Source organism: Galeopterus variegatus, unplaced genomic scaffold (assembly GCF_000696425.1).
Source record: "Galeopterus variegatus unplaced genomic scaffold, G_variegatus-3.0.2 Scaffold7036, whole genome shotgun sequence".
NCBI lineage: Eukaryota > Metazoa > Chordata > Mammalia > Dermoptera > Cynocephalidae > Galeopterus > Galeopterus variegatus.
In genome coordinates, this window is record NW_007733147.1 from 1 (window position 1) to 14,869 (window position 14,869).

The window sequence follows — 14,869 nt, forward strand, 5'->3', positions numbered from 1 at the left end:
GAAAGCCATAGTTTGAAAAGTATGGCTGCCCGGGCGGATGCCCAAGGCAGACGCCTGCCCACCTGTTTCACTAAAGCTCTCTATCTCTGAAGAACACAAGAATAGCAAGAAAACTAAAAAGACACATTGGCTGGCATGCACACTAGCTACACACCCCTCCCACACGTACACAATTCCCTTACAATGGATGTGCTAAACCACACCCAATGGGACCTAGGCCCGGGCCCTGACCAAACTATTCTATTTTCCCAACACATGACCTCTCTTCTAGCCATTTGATAACATGCATTAAATTAATTATATAAGCCTAAATCGATTGTAAAGCAATTGAACTTATTTTTCCTATCTAGGTGTTTTGTGTCCATTGTCCGTCCTCTCACTATCCTTCCTCTGTTTCCCCTTTTTGCCTCTAATAACAGAAAGTTTGCTCTCATCATCTGAATGTTCTTTATTTAAACAATACTTATTTATTATATATGTATATGTATTTTCCTCACACATATAAGAGAGAACATGCGGTATTTCTCTTTCTGATCCTTAACACATTTCATGTTTAACTTAACGCAATTTTTCTCCAACCTAATTCATGTTGCTGCGAGTGGCAGAATTTTAGTCTTTTTTATACCTGAGTAGTATTCCATTGTGTATATATACAACCTTTTTTGTTATCCAGTTGTCCGTTGATTGACATTTTTTAAAAATATTTTTTTTGGGGGGGAGTATTTATTTTCTTCCACTTACGTGAACTAATTTCAGTTATGCATAAAAGTTATAGCAATAGTACATGAAGTTCCCATATACCCTTCACCCAAATTCCCCAGTTTTTATTTTTTTTCCCTTCAAAATTTTATTTTATTTTGTCAATATACTATATGGTTGATTATTGTGGCCAATTACCGAAACCTCCCTCCTTCCTCCCTCTCACCCCACCCTCAAAACAATGTCCTTTCTGTTTGCTTTTTGTATCAACTTCAAGAAATTGTAATTGTTGTGTCTTCTTGTCTCCCCCACGCCCCCGGTTTTTGTGTGTATTTATTTATTTTTAGCTCCCACAAATAAGTGAGAACATGTGATATTTCTCTTTCTGTGCCTGACATGTTTCACTTAATATAATTCTCTCTAGATCCTTCCATGTTGTTGCAAATGGCAGTATTTCATTCTTTATTACAGCAGAGTAGTATTCCATTATGTAGATATACGACATTTTCCGTATCCACTCATCTGATGATGGACATTTGGGCTGGTTCCAACTCTTAGCTATTGTAAAGACTGCTGTAATGAACATTGGAGAACAGGTATACCTTCGACTTGATGATTTCCATTCCTCTGGGTATATTCCCAGCAGTGGGATAGCTGGGTCATATGGTAGATCTATCTGCAATTGTTTGAGGAAGCTCCGTCCCATTTTCCATAGAGGCTGCACCATTTTGCAGACCCACCAACAATGTATGAGAGTTACTTTTTCTCCACAACCTCGCCAGCATTTATCGTTCACAATCCTTTGGATATTAGCCATCCTAACTGGAGTGAGATGGATCTCAGTGTGGTTTTGATTTGCATTTCCCGAATGCTGAGTGATGTTCAGCATTTTTTTATATGTCTGTTGGCCATTCGTATATTTTCCTTTTAAAAATTCCTATTTAGCTCTTTTGACCATTTTTTAATTGGGTTGCTTGTTTTTTGCTATAAAGTTGTTTCAGTTCCTTGTATATTCTGGATATTAATCCTTTGTCCGATGCATATTTTGCAAATATTTTCTCCCACTCTGTTGGTTGTCTTTTAACTCTGTTAATTGTTTCTTTTGCTGTGCAGAAGCTTTTCAGTTTGATATAATCCCATTTGTTTATTTTTCCTTTGGTTGCCCATGCTTTTGGAGTCGTATTCATGAAGTCTGTGTACAGTCCTACTTCTTGAAGTGTTTCTCCTATGTTTTCCTTAAGAAGTTTTATTGTTTCAGGGTGTATATTTAATTCTTTAATCCATTTTGAGTTGATTTTGGTATATGGTGAGAGGTATGGGTCAAGTTTCATTCTCCTGCATATGAATATCCAGTTATCCCAGCACCATTTGCTGAAGAGGCAGTCTCTTCCCCAGTGTATAGGTTTGGTGCCTTTGTCAAAGATCAGAGGCTGTAGGTGTGTGAGTTGATTTCTGCATTCTCTATTCCATTCCATTGATCAGTGTGTCTGTTTCTATGCCAGTATCATGCTGTTTTGGTTAATATAGCTTTGTAGTATAGTTTAAAGTAAGGTAGTGTTAAGCCTCCAGCTTTCTTATTTTTTTTTTTTTGATTGACACTTAGATTGGTTCCAACTCTTGGCTATTGTAATAGAGTTGTGATGAACATGGGACTGCAGGTATCCCTTTAACTTGATGATTTCCATTCCTTTGGCTGCATACCTGGAAGAGGGACTGTTGTGTCATATGATGGTTATATCTGTAGTTGTTTGAGAAACCTCCATTCTGTTTTCCATAATGTTTTCATCAATTTGCAGTCCCACCAACAGTGTAGGAGGGTTTCCCTTTCATTGCATTCTCACCAACATTTCTTATTCTTTGTCTTCTTTATATTAGCCAGTCTAAGTGGGGTGAAATATCTCAATGTGGTTTTCATTTGCATTTCCTCGATGATTAGTGACGTTGAGCATTTTTCCAAGTACCTTTTGGCCATTTGTATGTTTTCCTTAGAAAAATGTCTGTTCAGATACTTTGACAGTTTTTAAACAGATTTTTTTTATACTATAAAGTTGTTTCAATTCCTCGTATCTGCAGACTAAAAATATCAGGATACTAGGTGACTTATATAGTATGATCCCTATAATACATGACAAGGTGAAATGCTTTCAAATGCATTTTGTGGCCAGCTTTTAATGAGTGGGAAATATTAAAACCAGCTGCATAAAACATGTTACTAGTTAGTAAGAGCCAACACAATCCAGACATTCCTGGATAATGAAGTCGGTATGTTATTTAACTTTTTCGTCTTTTGTAAGCTTGCAACACTAACAGTCTCAGCATTTTGAAATTCATTTAATAAAATACAAATAATCCCTGGAGGAGCCTTGGAACTATGTCATTAAAGAAGAAAAAAAAAAAAAATGGGCTTGAGGGGTCTGTGAGCTCCAGACCCAGCCCTAGCTCAACAATTGACCCAGTTGGCTTGGAGCTAGACAATTGGTGCCAAGAAAAGGATTAAGAACTCCACATTATGGAATGTACTCATCACAAATAAATGATTAAATTTAATAATGACGAATTTCCTTACTACCCTGATTTAACCATCACGTACTGTGTACATGTATTGAATTTGAAATTCGACTGTGTACGCCTCAAATATGTACACTCAATACAATCAAGAAACAAACAAAAAAAGGGCCAGCCCATGGCTCACTTGGGAGAGCATGGTGCTAACTACATCAAGTCAAGGGTTAAGATCCCCTTACAGGTGATCTTTAAAAAAAAAAAAAAAAAAAAAAAAAATTGCGGTACGAGCAGGGTAGTAATCAAAGAAGCTCGCATTAAAAATAATTCTTCGTCACTCTTCTGGCTATCGCATTGGCCCAGAGATTTAAGGAAAGAAAGAGTGGGAGCCACAAGGCAGCCCCAAAAGAGCTGTGCCTCTGTAGTCTGTTTTGACTCTCCAGCGCGTTTTTTCTTTACGCGAAAGGCGGGGGAAGAGCGGAGCTGGCGCTTTTGTGGATTCATACTGCCACCAAATGGCCAAAGTTTCACCGAGCGCCGAACAAGGTCTGGGAGGCCATTCTCTTTGCCGCCCGACTTCTGCTCTTTAGACCTGGAGTAGTCCAGTGAGGGACCTGAACAAGAAAAACGGAAAGGGGGAAGCGACAGCAGTCTGGGCAGGGAGCCCGCCAAGCAGCGAGTGGGGGTGCCCCGGAAGTTGATTTGCAGTTGCCAGGCGGACGGTCTCCTGAGGTTCCGCACCCGAAACCACAGCAACGGCAGCAGGAAGTTCCCGCTGTTCGAGCGCGGCCGCTCCGGGGACCGGAGCGCGGCGGCTGATGGGAAGTGTGGACGTGTTTGTCAGGGCTGTACGGGATTCGGCCCGCTCCTTCGTACCCACCGCCTGAATTTATTTTGTGGACGGTTTCTTCTGTTCCCGTGGTAGCGGACATTACTGGGAGGAATGAGAGCGAGGAGGAGGAAGACGTTAGTCCTCGGACCCTTTCTAAGAGTCATCTTGAAGAGTAACGCGAAGATGGACACGCTGCGGCCTGCCTGGGCATGCACATTAGGGCTGTACGGAATTCCCAAGCCAGGTGTGTCCTCTCTGCCTTAAAGCTATTTGGCGGGAAGTTTCTCCTGTTCCTTTACTTTGTGGGTCAGGGCCTGGGTGCTCGAGTGGGAGAGAGAGAAAGCCAGCTAGCCCCGGAGCCCCTTCTAAGGGCGTCATCCACCCAGCCATCCATACATCCGTTCACTCATGAACCAAATACTCACTCGTTGAGCATCCGTTACGTACCGGACACAGTTTTCGACCCTGGGGACCCAAGACACATAAAGACCCAAGGGCCCCGTTCTCAGGGACGATTCATTCTAGTGGGTGGAGACAGACAATAAGCAAATTATCGACTTAATTTCAGAGAGTGACAAGTGGTAGTAAGGAAATAAAACGGAGTTGATATGACAAAGAAATGCGGTGGATGTATACCGATTTAGAGAGACTAGGTGGTCAGATTCGGCCTCTTCTAGAAATGACAGTCGAAGACAGTAGGAATGGTCCTGCAAGGCTTTGATGACCTTGATAAGGGTGAAGGCTTCTTCCTGTTTTTACATTGTCCCATGCCTTATTAACAGAGATTTAGATTACCACAAAATATAGATATGTTTGCTGCGTCATTCCCTGCAGTTGCTCCTAGACTCTCAAAAGTAGCATCAGAATGGAAAATTCTGATAGAAGGGCTTAGTGGGATCGGGAAGTGCCAGCACTACAGCGTGGACAACAAAAGCTGTTAGGTTAGGGTTTTTGAGCACCTAGGTTAAAGGCCTCTTTCCACTGAATTCCAAATGGCCTCCTTTCTGTAGAGGTCCTGGGATCTTATCCTTCCAGATTAGGGCACTATGGGGCTTTGCTTTGCTGTAATGGAGGAGTGTGTCACAGGAGGACTTCCAGTAGTTATCAGTGGAAAGCCGGTGGAATTTTAATTCTGGATAAGAGTTTGGAATGGGCCCCACAGTACAGTATGTCCTACGTAGTTTTGGAGGCTTCATAGAATTGGCACAAGTGACCAGGACTGTGAAATTTTAAGGAATCCTGTGGCTCGGCGTAAAGGTGAAACTATGATAACAGCCTCATACATTGAGTTAGAAAAAAAAGAAAAAGAAAAGAAAAAATGCGTATTCTCTGGTGGACAGCAATAGGATCCCCTCAGTCATGCCTGGTCTGGAGGAAAGAGGGGAGTTGAAAAGCTATAGACCCACCACTAACTGTGGTTCTCCTTTTGTAGGTGCGGGGTGCCCAGTGAAGGGAGATCCCCAAAATAAGCCTCCTGAAAGAATGGCTATAATAAGATCCAGGGTTTGACAGTCCAAGCTAATATCCAGGGGCCCTTGACCAAATGACCTGAGAAAATCGGATCTGAGGCAAAAGAAGTGTAACTAGACTAAGCGGAAGCGAGGAGAATGGACTAAGTAGGTGGGGGAGGGGGGGTTGGGCAGGAGAGGGTGGGACTGGCAGGTGGGTTGCTGTAGTATAAGGTAGAGACTGGAAAGAGTTCCTGATGCCCTGTTAGAAGGCATCTACCTACTTGCCTTGAGTTGGAATATCGAGGACACCCAGTTGGTTTAGTCCAGGGCGGCGGCAAGGCTTTGCCCTGTTGTGTTGGGTGGTAGGTTGCAGTTGACTGTGACTTCAGTTCTTTCTACGATCAGCCCCTGCCTTTTCTCCCAGTACGGGCCTTGACAGGATTCGTTCTCTGTGTGTTGAATACTGAGATTTAAGATTATCCGTACTTCGCATATAGTTTAGCTACATTATTTTGGGGACAGAATTCCCTGTAGAGACAGGGGAAGGGGGAGGTTAGAGGAGGATGAAATGTCTGCCATAGTATGTTCTGATCCACAAATAATAATAATCGCCTATATCCATTCAGGGCTTTCTCCATATTCCCTCATTTAATCTTCACAGTGACGTGGGAACACTGGTACTTTGATTATTTCCAATTTACATATGAAGAAACCAAGGCTTAGATAGTTTAAGCGATTTACCTGAGATTAAACAAATACAGCCATGGTTTCAGTCCAGTGTTGTCTGTAGCCCGGTGTTTCTGCAAGTGAGGTCCCCAGACCAGCAGCATCAGCATCACCTGGGAAATTGTTAGAAATGCAAATCTCGGACCTACTGAATCAGAAACTCAGGGGTCAGGGCCCAGCCATCTGTGTTTTCAGACACCTTTCAGGTGATTCTGATGAACACTCAAATTTCAGAACCACTGCTTTAGCCAGTGCCCCAGCTCTTAACCACTAGAGCTGAACTTTCCAAATTCTGATGTGCTTATATATCACATGCAGAGTTCTGATTCATGGGCTGGTCCGTGGACCATACTTTGAGTGCCAAGGCTCTGTGCTATACCGCACTATTGTGTGTCTTAGGTGAGCAGAGCTATTGACTAAGTGAAGTTTTAGTCTCTTTAAAGTCCTGATTTCTGAAAGTGGGCAGGCTATAGGATTCTTAATTGCCCCCACTCTGTTTATCTTTTTCAAATACTTGCCCGAACATAAAGGTGATAAAGAGAGAACTCAAGTGCCAGACCCTGTTCCCTCCTTCTGAGCATCATTCCAGAAATGCTGAGTCCCGACAGATTTCACTCGGAAGCTCTCTTTTTTGAGTGGAAGGAGAGCTGAGGGGCGGTCTCCGAGTATTCTCTGCCTGAATGAGATGAGATGTGCTAATTGGCCAAGGGGAGCAGCAGCACATGATCATCTTCAGTAACTTAAAATAATTTTCTGAAATATTGGAGGGGATTGCTTTGTTCTGAGTGAACTACTTGGATGATCTTATTACCAAACTACTGATTAAGAAGGCCAATGTGCTCCTGCAAATGTGTATGCGTAGGAGCCCTAAGAAATTTGTATTTGGAAAATGCCATATGTTCTTTGTTGCTAAACAAACTCCAACTAAAGAGCACACGTTGCTGGTTTCTAAGACATATGGGACCGCTTGCTAGGAAGCTACCTGTTCACCGTTTAAAATGTTTGGGGTGCATTTCTTGTATCTGTGGCAAGTGAGGACAAGCAGAAAACAGATTGTATTTGACCAGTGGCAGGGGAGGGGGGTGGAGGGCTGCTGTGTTGAATGGAAAGGGTGCCCAGGCATCTCCATGGCCCCTTTTATCTTCCCCAACCTCGTGGAGAGGGTGACAAGTAACACGTACACCAGGAGGAGGTAGTATGCCCTCAGGATATCCTTATTTTGGGCCAGACAGTACAGGAGTGTGAGATGCTGCTCCTTAAATCCCCGGCCCTCTTGGCTGAAGTGTTTCTAAAATTAGAACTTCATAGGTTCCAGCCCTTTAAGACCTCTGTAGAATATGTGAGGTAACCAGTATCCAAAAGTATAGCTCTTGTAGCCGCCACCAGGATACAGCCCACCAATGGTCAGGTATTAAAATTGTCCTCATTGAGGTTCAGTGGCTACATGAAACTCAGGTTGGCCACTGCTGTAGCTCACAGCAGTGCAGGCAGACAGAAGCGTCTGTATGATTCTCTGTGCGATGCCAGGAGCTGTAGGGGAGGGATCAGAATTGTGGTGGAATGTTCAGCCTCCCTGGCAAATGAAACTCAGGCAAAAGGGAGGTAGAGTATCTCCATCTGGTGGTGGCATGAAAGAGGACACTGCCTGGTGTACTGCATAGAGGCAGGAGTAGAATCTGAGCAGAATCAGTGGGATCCTAGATATAATCTCCCACCCACTGAGGAACTGGTGGGGAAGGCTGCCTCTCCACCTGCGGACCCAGGTACCTGGCTTCGGTTTAGGTTAGTGGCAGAGGGGGAGTGGGAGTCGCTTTTCCAGGCTGCTTTGCAGCCATAGCTTCAAATTCCTTGGGAAATTTGGTAGACTGTTTGATACACTGCGTGTGGGGTTTGCTTATAGGCCCAAGTTTAAGTATGTTTCAGCCACCTCTGCATGTAATTTGCCATCAGCCAACCCATAAGTAAGAAGATTTGAGGGAGGCCCCTTCTGGAAGAAACATCCATCCATACATCGTATGTATTTATACATATCCATAGAGACACACACACACACACACACTCTCTCTCTCTCTCTCCCTCTCTCCCTCCCTCCCTCTCTCCCTCCCCCCACCCAAGAGATTTTCTGTGTTTGGTTTAAAAGAAGTTCCGGTTTGAGGGAAGGGTATAAATTCCCACTGTCTGACATACTTAGACTGGCGATAGGTAGAGCTTTCTTTCCTCTTCTAGATATAGCGTGGCTCTTAGTTCCTTAATACTGGCATCGGGGTCTAGAATGAAGTGCTGTGGAGGAGGTGTAAATATCCATACAGCAGTTTGGACCAAGCAGGCCAGCAGAGCTTTGGAACTTGTTCATAAGCCAGCCCCTACTCCTGTCCCATTGGATATAAGATAGTGAGGCTTACTGCTGTCCCTTTTCATCCTCTGAATGCCCTTTCTGGCCTGTCTCTCACTTTCAGATTTGGGTCAAATGACCTAATTGCGTGAGCTCTTTCTCTGTAAGCAAAACTCAAAGTGCAGTTTTGCATAAGTCAGAAGTCCGGATGGAGTGTGTCCTATCCTATTATGTCTTTGGCCTATCTGTGCCTCTTCAGCATGACTGAAGAAGTAAGAGTAAACACAGATAACTTATTTCCTCACTTGGACCTATCCATGCCACCCTCTCCAGCAAGAGCAAACCTGTATTCAGAGACTGGAAGGCCAGCAAAAGCCACAGTTTTCTGACTGGTTCATAAAGAGTGAACACTACCTGATCTTGGAATACCCAGTATCTCTATCTATTTAAACTAAAACATCTTTCTGCCAGGTTTTTAGTCCAAATCATAATACCCAGTATCTCTACCTATTTAAACTAAAACATCTTTCTGCCAGGTTTTTAGTCCAAATCATCAAACTACTCATTTCTCTCATGCCTCCATCCCTGCCCTCCCTTCTATTTCACAGCCTTTTTTCTCTCTTCAGACCTCCAATACTGCCTCCACCCTCTCACCCCCACCCTCACTCTTGATTGGTGACCTTCCTTTCGAATTCATTGAGAAAATTGTGTAAGAGTCAGCCCAAATTAACAAGCCCAAGATTGAACTCTCCCATCTTCCCTTATAAACCTTCTTCACCTGCAGTATTCCCCGTCGCAGGTAACAGCAACTCTTACCTTTCCAGTCGTTCATGGCATAGCCTTGAGGGTGATCCTTCACTCCGCCCTTTTACTCACCCCTCATTTTGCATCTGTCCAGAAATCCTGTGAGCTCTGTCGTCAAAATAAATCCAGAATCTGACAGCTGACCACTTCTCACCACCTCCACTGCTACCGCCCGCCCCGTACCAAGCCACCGTCGGTTTTCCCCTGGATTACGGGAATTGTTTCCTGACTCTTTCCCTGCTTCACCCTCCCCCTCGCCCCCACTGATAATCTAGCAGCCAGAGTAATGCTGTTAAAACATATGGTCAGATCATATAATGCCTCTGCTCAAAACCAACAGCTCTCGTTTCATTCAGGGTAAATCGAGAATTTCTACAATTGCCTATGAGGCCATACGTGGTTTGGGCACTAGTTACCTCTCTTACCTTATCTCTTAGTACTCTCCTCCTTTCTCATTCCCCTCTGGCTGTGGGGACCTCCTTGTTGCTCCTAGAGTAGGGACTTTTGCACTCTGTTCTTTCTGCCTGGAACATTCTTTCCCCAGATGTCTGCATGGTTACCTCCCTCATCTCTCTCATGTCTTTGACTAAATGTCATCTTTCAGTGTGGCTCACCCCTAAACATCTTATTTCAGATGCCACCCCCACCCCCGTGCAAACACACACAATTTTCATTTACCCTGCTTTTTTTGTTGTTGTTCTTTCTTGAATGCATTTTCTTCTTTTAACATACTTCTTTCCTTGTTATGGTTGTTTGCTTGTTTCTGCCCACCAGAAGGTCAGCTCTGCAAAGCTGGGTTTTGTTGTTGGTTTTGTTTTGAGAATGTGTCCAATTGTTCACTAATTTATCCCTATAGTGACTGGCTTGTAGTAGGTGCTCCCTGAATGTCTGCTGAATGAATAAATATATATTACCGACGTCATCTGTTTTTACTCAATATTTTTTTGATCCAGTGAAGAATAAGAATGAGATGTTTATGTCCCCCACAGAATTATGTTTCTCTCAAAGAAAAATATTCCTAACGCATGTAACAGGCAAAGGGTAAATAACCCTGAGAAACAAACACAGACAGTAAATAACATACCAAACAGCAAAACACACAAGCAAAGAAAATGCATTAAGACACCCATAAATAAATGAACATTGTTCACAAGCAATTTGCTGGTGGTGGTGAGAGGAAGGAAACAAGCTACTTTTGCTTAACTGTGCTCACACTGAAGGTGCTGTTAAAAAAAAAAAAAAAAAAAAAAATCTCCGTGAATCACCTTGTGGAAGAGGAAGTTCACTCATTACACAATGTCCTCCCTAGGATGACTCGTGGGAGAAACTCATCTCAGGGAAAAAGCATAGTTGCTACTTCTGAGCAGTTAATTGATCTCAGGGACACTGTGAGTCCTGCAGGGTATCCCATTTCCCTCTTTATGTTTTGGCAGCTAGAAAACTTAGATCCACACCTGTGGCCAACTGGTAGTCAGTGCGTAGAACCTTATGACATGCACTTTGTGTTCGAATCAGTCATCTGATTAGACTTCCTCATTCTAATTTGGACTTGATTTCCTCACCCAACGTGCTTTTTAGTTCTTTGAATTCTTTGTGTGGATGTATTTTGTGAGTTTGGTAATTCCTCAGCTGAAAGCCCTCTGGTACAGGAGTTAATCCCTGGCTACCTCTCTGGCTTCCTTATCTACACTTTGTTCCCCCGCCCCCCATCGCTTCACTCACTCTGCCCTAGTCAAACTGGAATTGCCTTATACATTTAATAAAATCTTCTGTTTCTGGGGTGATTGAGCTACGTGATACATGACCAGACCCACAGATTTTTTTTTTTTTTTTTTTCCTTTTTACATTTTGTTGGCAAGATATCGTGGCTCTCTAAGTCTGCTCACTCCTTCTTCATGCCAACATTTGGAGAAAGCATACGAATGGTCTTCAAAATGTTCATGGAAAGATTCTTATTATCTTTTAATTCTGTTTTTCCCCAAACTTTTGGAAGTACCCTCATATCTGCCAATCATATCCTCAACTGGTATGTATGTTGCTACACTTCCCACCAGTAGCATGGCTGGCATACCTGTCTGGTCAGTGCTAAATTCTTGCTAACCATCTGCTATAGGTTTTATATTTGTCCCCTCCAAAGCTCATGTTGGGAGCTTGATTCTCAATCTTGGAATGTTGAAAGGTGGGGTCTTTAAGAGGTGATTAGATCGTGAGTACTGTGCTCTTATGAATGGATTAATCCATTCGTGGAATAATGGGTTAATGGTTTAATGGGTTACCATGGGTGTAGACTGGTGGCTTTTTGAGGAGAGCACATGAAAAAGCTCTGGCCGTTCTCACCATGTGATATTCTGCATCACTACAGGACTCTGTAGGGAGTTCCCACCAAGAAGGAGGCCCTCATCAGATATGACTCCTGGATTTTGGACGTCCTGTCCTCCAAGACTGTAAGAAATAAATTTCATTTTTTAAATAAATTACCCAATTTCCAGTATTCTGTTATGAGCAACAGAAAACAGACTGATCTGCGGAGAAATACGATCACCAGCCCAAGCTCAGGCCACTGGATTGGTGATGACAAATACCTTTCATCCTAACACATCCATATTGCCTGCCAGAAAAAGAAGCTGTGAGACTATCTACTGGGTCCTTTCTAGAAAACAACAACCATCACCCTTGTGGCCGTCCATCTCTGGTTTTCTCTCTCCATACCAATCCACCGAATTTCCTCAGCACCTTCCTCGGGCCTATCCAGATGACTGTCCTCTTCCGATCTTTGCCTTTGTACCTCCATATGCCTTTGCCCTGCTTCAACATGTGAAAAGAGCATACGAGGGGTTCTTCAGAAAGCTCATGGAAAGATTCTTATTATCTTTTAATTCTGTTTTTCCACAAAACGTAATTTGCAGGGCAAAGGCATATGGAGGTTGTCATGGTGCAGCTGGTTTGCCAGTGTCTTGGGCAAATAAATTTTGTGTTCCCTTCCAGTCCCATCTATGCTAGACTGCCCCTCCAAATTCCAGATTCCAAGGTCCACCGCCAGTGACCTTAGAGTCTCAGAGAAGTCACAGAAGGAAACAATTTGCAGATTGGGACACTGAAGCAAAGAAAGGGGCAGCCACTTGTACTAAACCATAAAGTAGGGCCGGCCCGGTGGCGCACTGGAGAGTGCGCAGCTTGGGAGTGCAACGGCGCTCCCGCCGAGGGTTCGGATCCCATGTGGAGACCAGTTCCCGCTCACTGGCTGAGCGCGGTGCGGGCGCAACACCAAGGGTTGCGATCCCGTTGCTGGTCAGTAAAAAAAAAAAAGACAAAAAGGAAAAAAAAAACCCCCCAAAAAACATAAAGTAAACTAGCAGCAGTATCACAGAGGTCTCCTGACTCCCAGAGCAAAGATCTTTTTTACAAAACGTCCTAGCTCCACTTATCTTTAGCTGATCAGGGCAAGTAATTTAACCTCTTCAAGCTTCAGCTTCCTCATCTATAATGAGGGGGTAATAACAGTACCCATCCCATCAAGCTGTTATAACGAACCAGCGCCTGGAAAACACTTAGCAAAGTCCCTGACCACTGTAAAAGCTCAATGAATATTAACCATTATTATTATATTGGATCCATCTTGTCCACCTGCCAGGATGCAACAGGCCACCAGCTGCATCCCTATTGTCACTTCTACATCCAGCCTCCCATCTTGCACATACACTTTGAGTTTGCAAGTTCTAGTTTCTCCATGGCTATAGAAAGGAAGCTAGTATAGGTGAGAAGGAACAGAAGGAAACACATCTCTTGAACTACCTCGGAAATCAGTACTCATAAAGTTTGAGAGAGTTGGCAAAATTTCTGATTGGTATAATTCTTCTGTTCCTGAACCAGGAGTCAAAGACTGAGAGACGAATAAAGCTTATGGGATATTGAAAAGAGTTCCAGTTTGGAATCTGGAAGGCCTGTTGTTTGAACCTCAGCTGTGCCTGTCATATGGCCTTAAGCAAGTAAGTCACTTCAGCTTTCTGAGCCAGAGTTTCTTCACTTGTCATATATGTCTCGTAATACTACATACTCACAGGATCTTTGTGAAGAGTCCTGAGGGAGAAGCGTGTGTGTGTGCACGTGCATGCACACACACATATACTTTCCGCCACGTATGGTAAGTATTCAGTAATTGGAAGCTACATTACTTACTTTAGAGTTAATGGGAATGTTTCACACATTCTGGCAATAGGTTCCTTGTCAGTCTTACTTTTCAGGGTTGCTGCAAACTTTTCTCCCCTTCTGGGTCTTCTTAGGTATTTTTGTCAGAAGCTGGGGGAGGCAGCTTCAAGGACTGTTCATCAAAAGCCTTCTTAAACTGGAAGCCCGTAAATAAAAATAAAATAAAGACATGTGATGATTTTTTCACCAATTGTAATGACGACAACAACAACAACAAAACCCACAAAAGTTTCATAAAGTGCTCTGTTAGCAAGGCTATGGGAAACTCTTATGCATTGTTGGTGACAATATGATTTGGTACACCCTTTGAAGACAATTTAGGAAGTCTAGCAAATTATGAACGCGTAAAGCCTCTAACCCGGCACTTTCACCTCTGGAAATTTATCTCACGGACACACCAGTATTTATACACGTTTGAAATAACATATGTGCCAGGTTGTTCACTGCAGCGTTGTTTGTAATAGCAAAACCAAACGTCTGTCATTAGAGCGCTCATTAAATAAATTATACAGCAAAGCTATGAAAAAGAATGAGGAAGCATTCTGTATACTGACCCGGGGAGACCAACAAGATACATTGTCACGCAACTAAAAAAAGTGTTCAGAAAAGTACATATTGTATACTACATATTGTACAAAAATGGATGGGGGCCATCTCCTTATTTGAACACACACACACACTTGAAGTTTACAGAAAAAACAAATAACAATGGTCAACTGTATGTGTGAGGGGGGCAGGTAGGAATTGGGTAGATGGAAGATTAAGTTGGGAGGGACACTTTTCACTGTATACCTTTCCTTATTTTTTGTTTTTTGATACATGTAATATATTACCTTTTTGTGGAATATACTAAAAAGCATATGTACTTCACAGGGCCTGGTTTTCCAAAGCCTTGCAGTTTCAAATATTGACCTTGCAAGGACAGGAAATTTTCCCCAGTCTAGTGAGTCTTTGTTGCAAGATAAGAATTGTGGCACAGCAGGTTGCTGGCTCAAAGACAGACTAGTTACTGATTGTTATGTAAAGGTACTGAGAAACTGCTAGAGGGAGAAGGAATGCTTGCTAAGATCAAGCTTGTGTTGATAAGACCACTTAATTGCCTTACCGGAATGTCATCTGGCTTGTTTCACTGAAAGTTACCAGCCTGTATTGTTAAACTATAACCCCACCTTTTTTCTCTTCCTGTAACTTCCTGGTCTGGAAAATAAATGCAGGAAGAGAACCCCAGTTCGGTGTTAATTTCCCAAGGAAGGGATCCCTCTCGCTTGAGGGTTCCGGCGGGAGATTAACCACTTTGGGGCCTCTCACTGCTCAGAA

General features: G+C 43.1%; 1 long non-coding RNA gene across 2 annotated transcripts; it reads left to right on the forward strand.

The window, feature by feature from the left end:
• The first annotated feature begins 4,011 nt into the window (after positions 1–4,011).
• On the forward strand, positions 4,012–14,079 carry LOC103607007. Of its 2 annotated transcripts, XR_551934.1 has the most exons (3): positions 4,012–4,277; positions 11,709–11,790; positions 13,217–14,079. It is a non-coding gene; the product is annotated as an uncharacterized LOC103607007 (long non-coding RNA). The 2 variants fall into 2 exon arrangements; XR_551933.1 differs by lacking the exon at positions 13,217–14,079 and having other exon boundaries at positions 11,709–11,823.
• Positions 14,080–14,869: the final 790 nt, after the last annotated feature.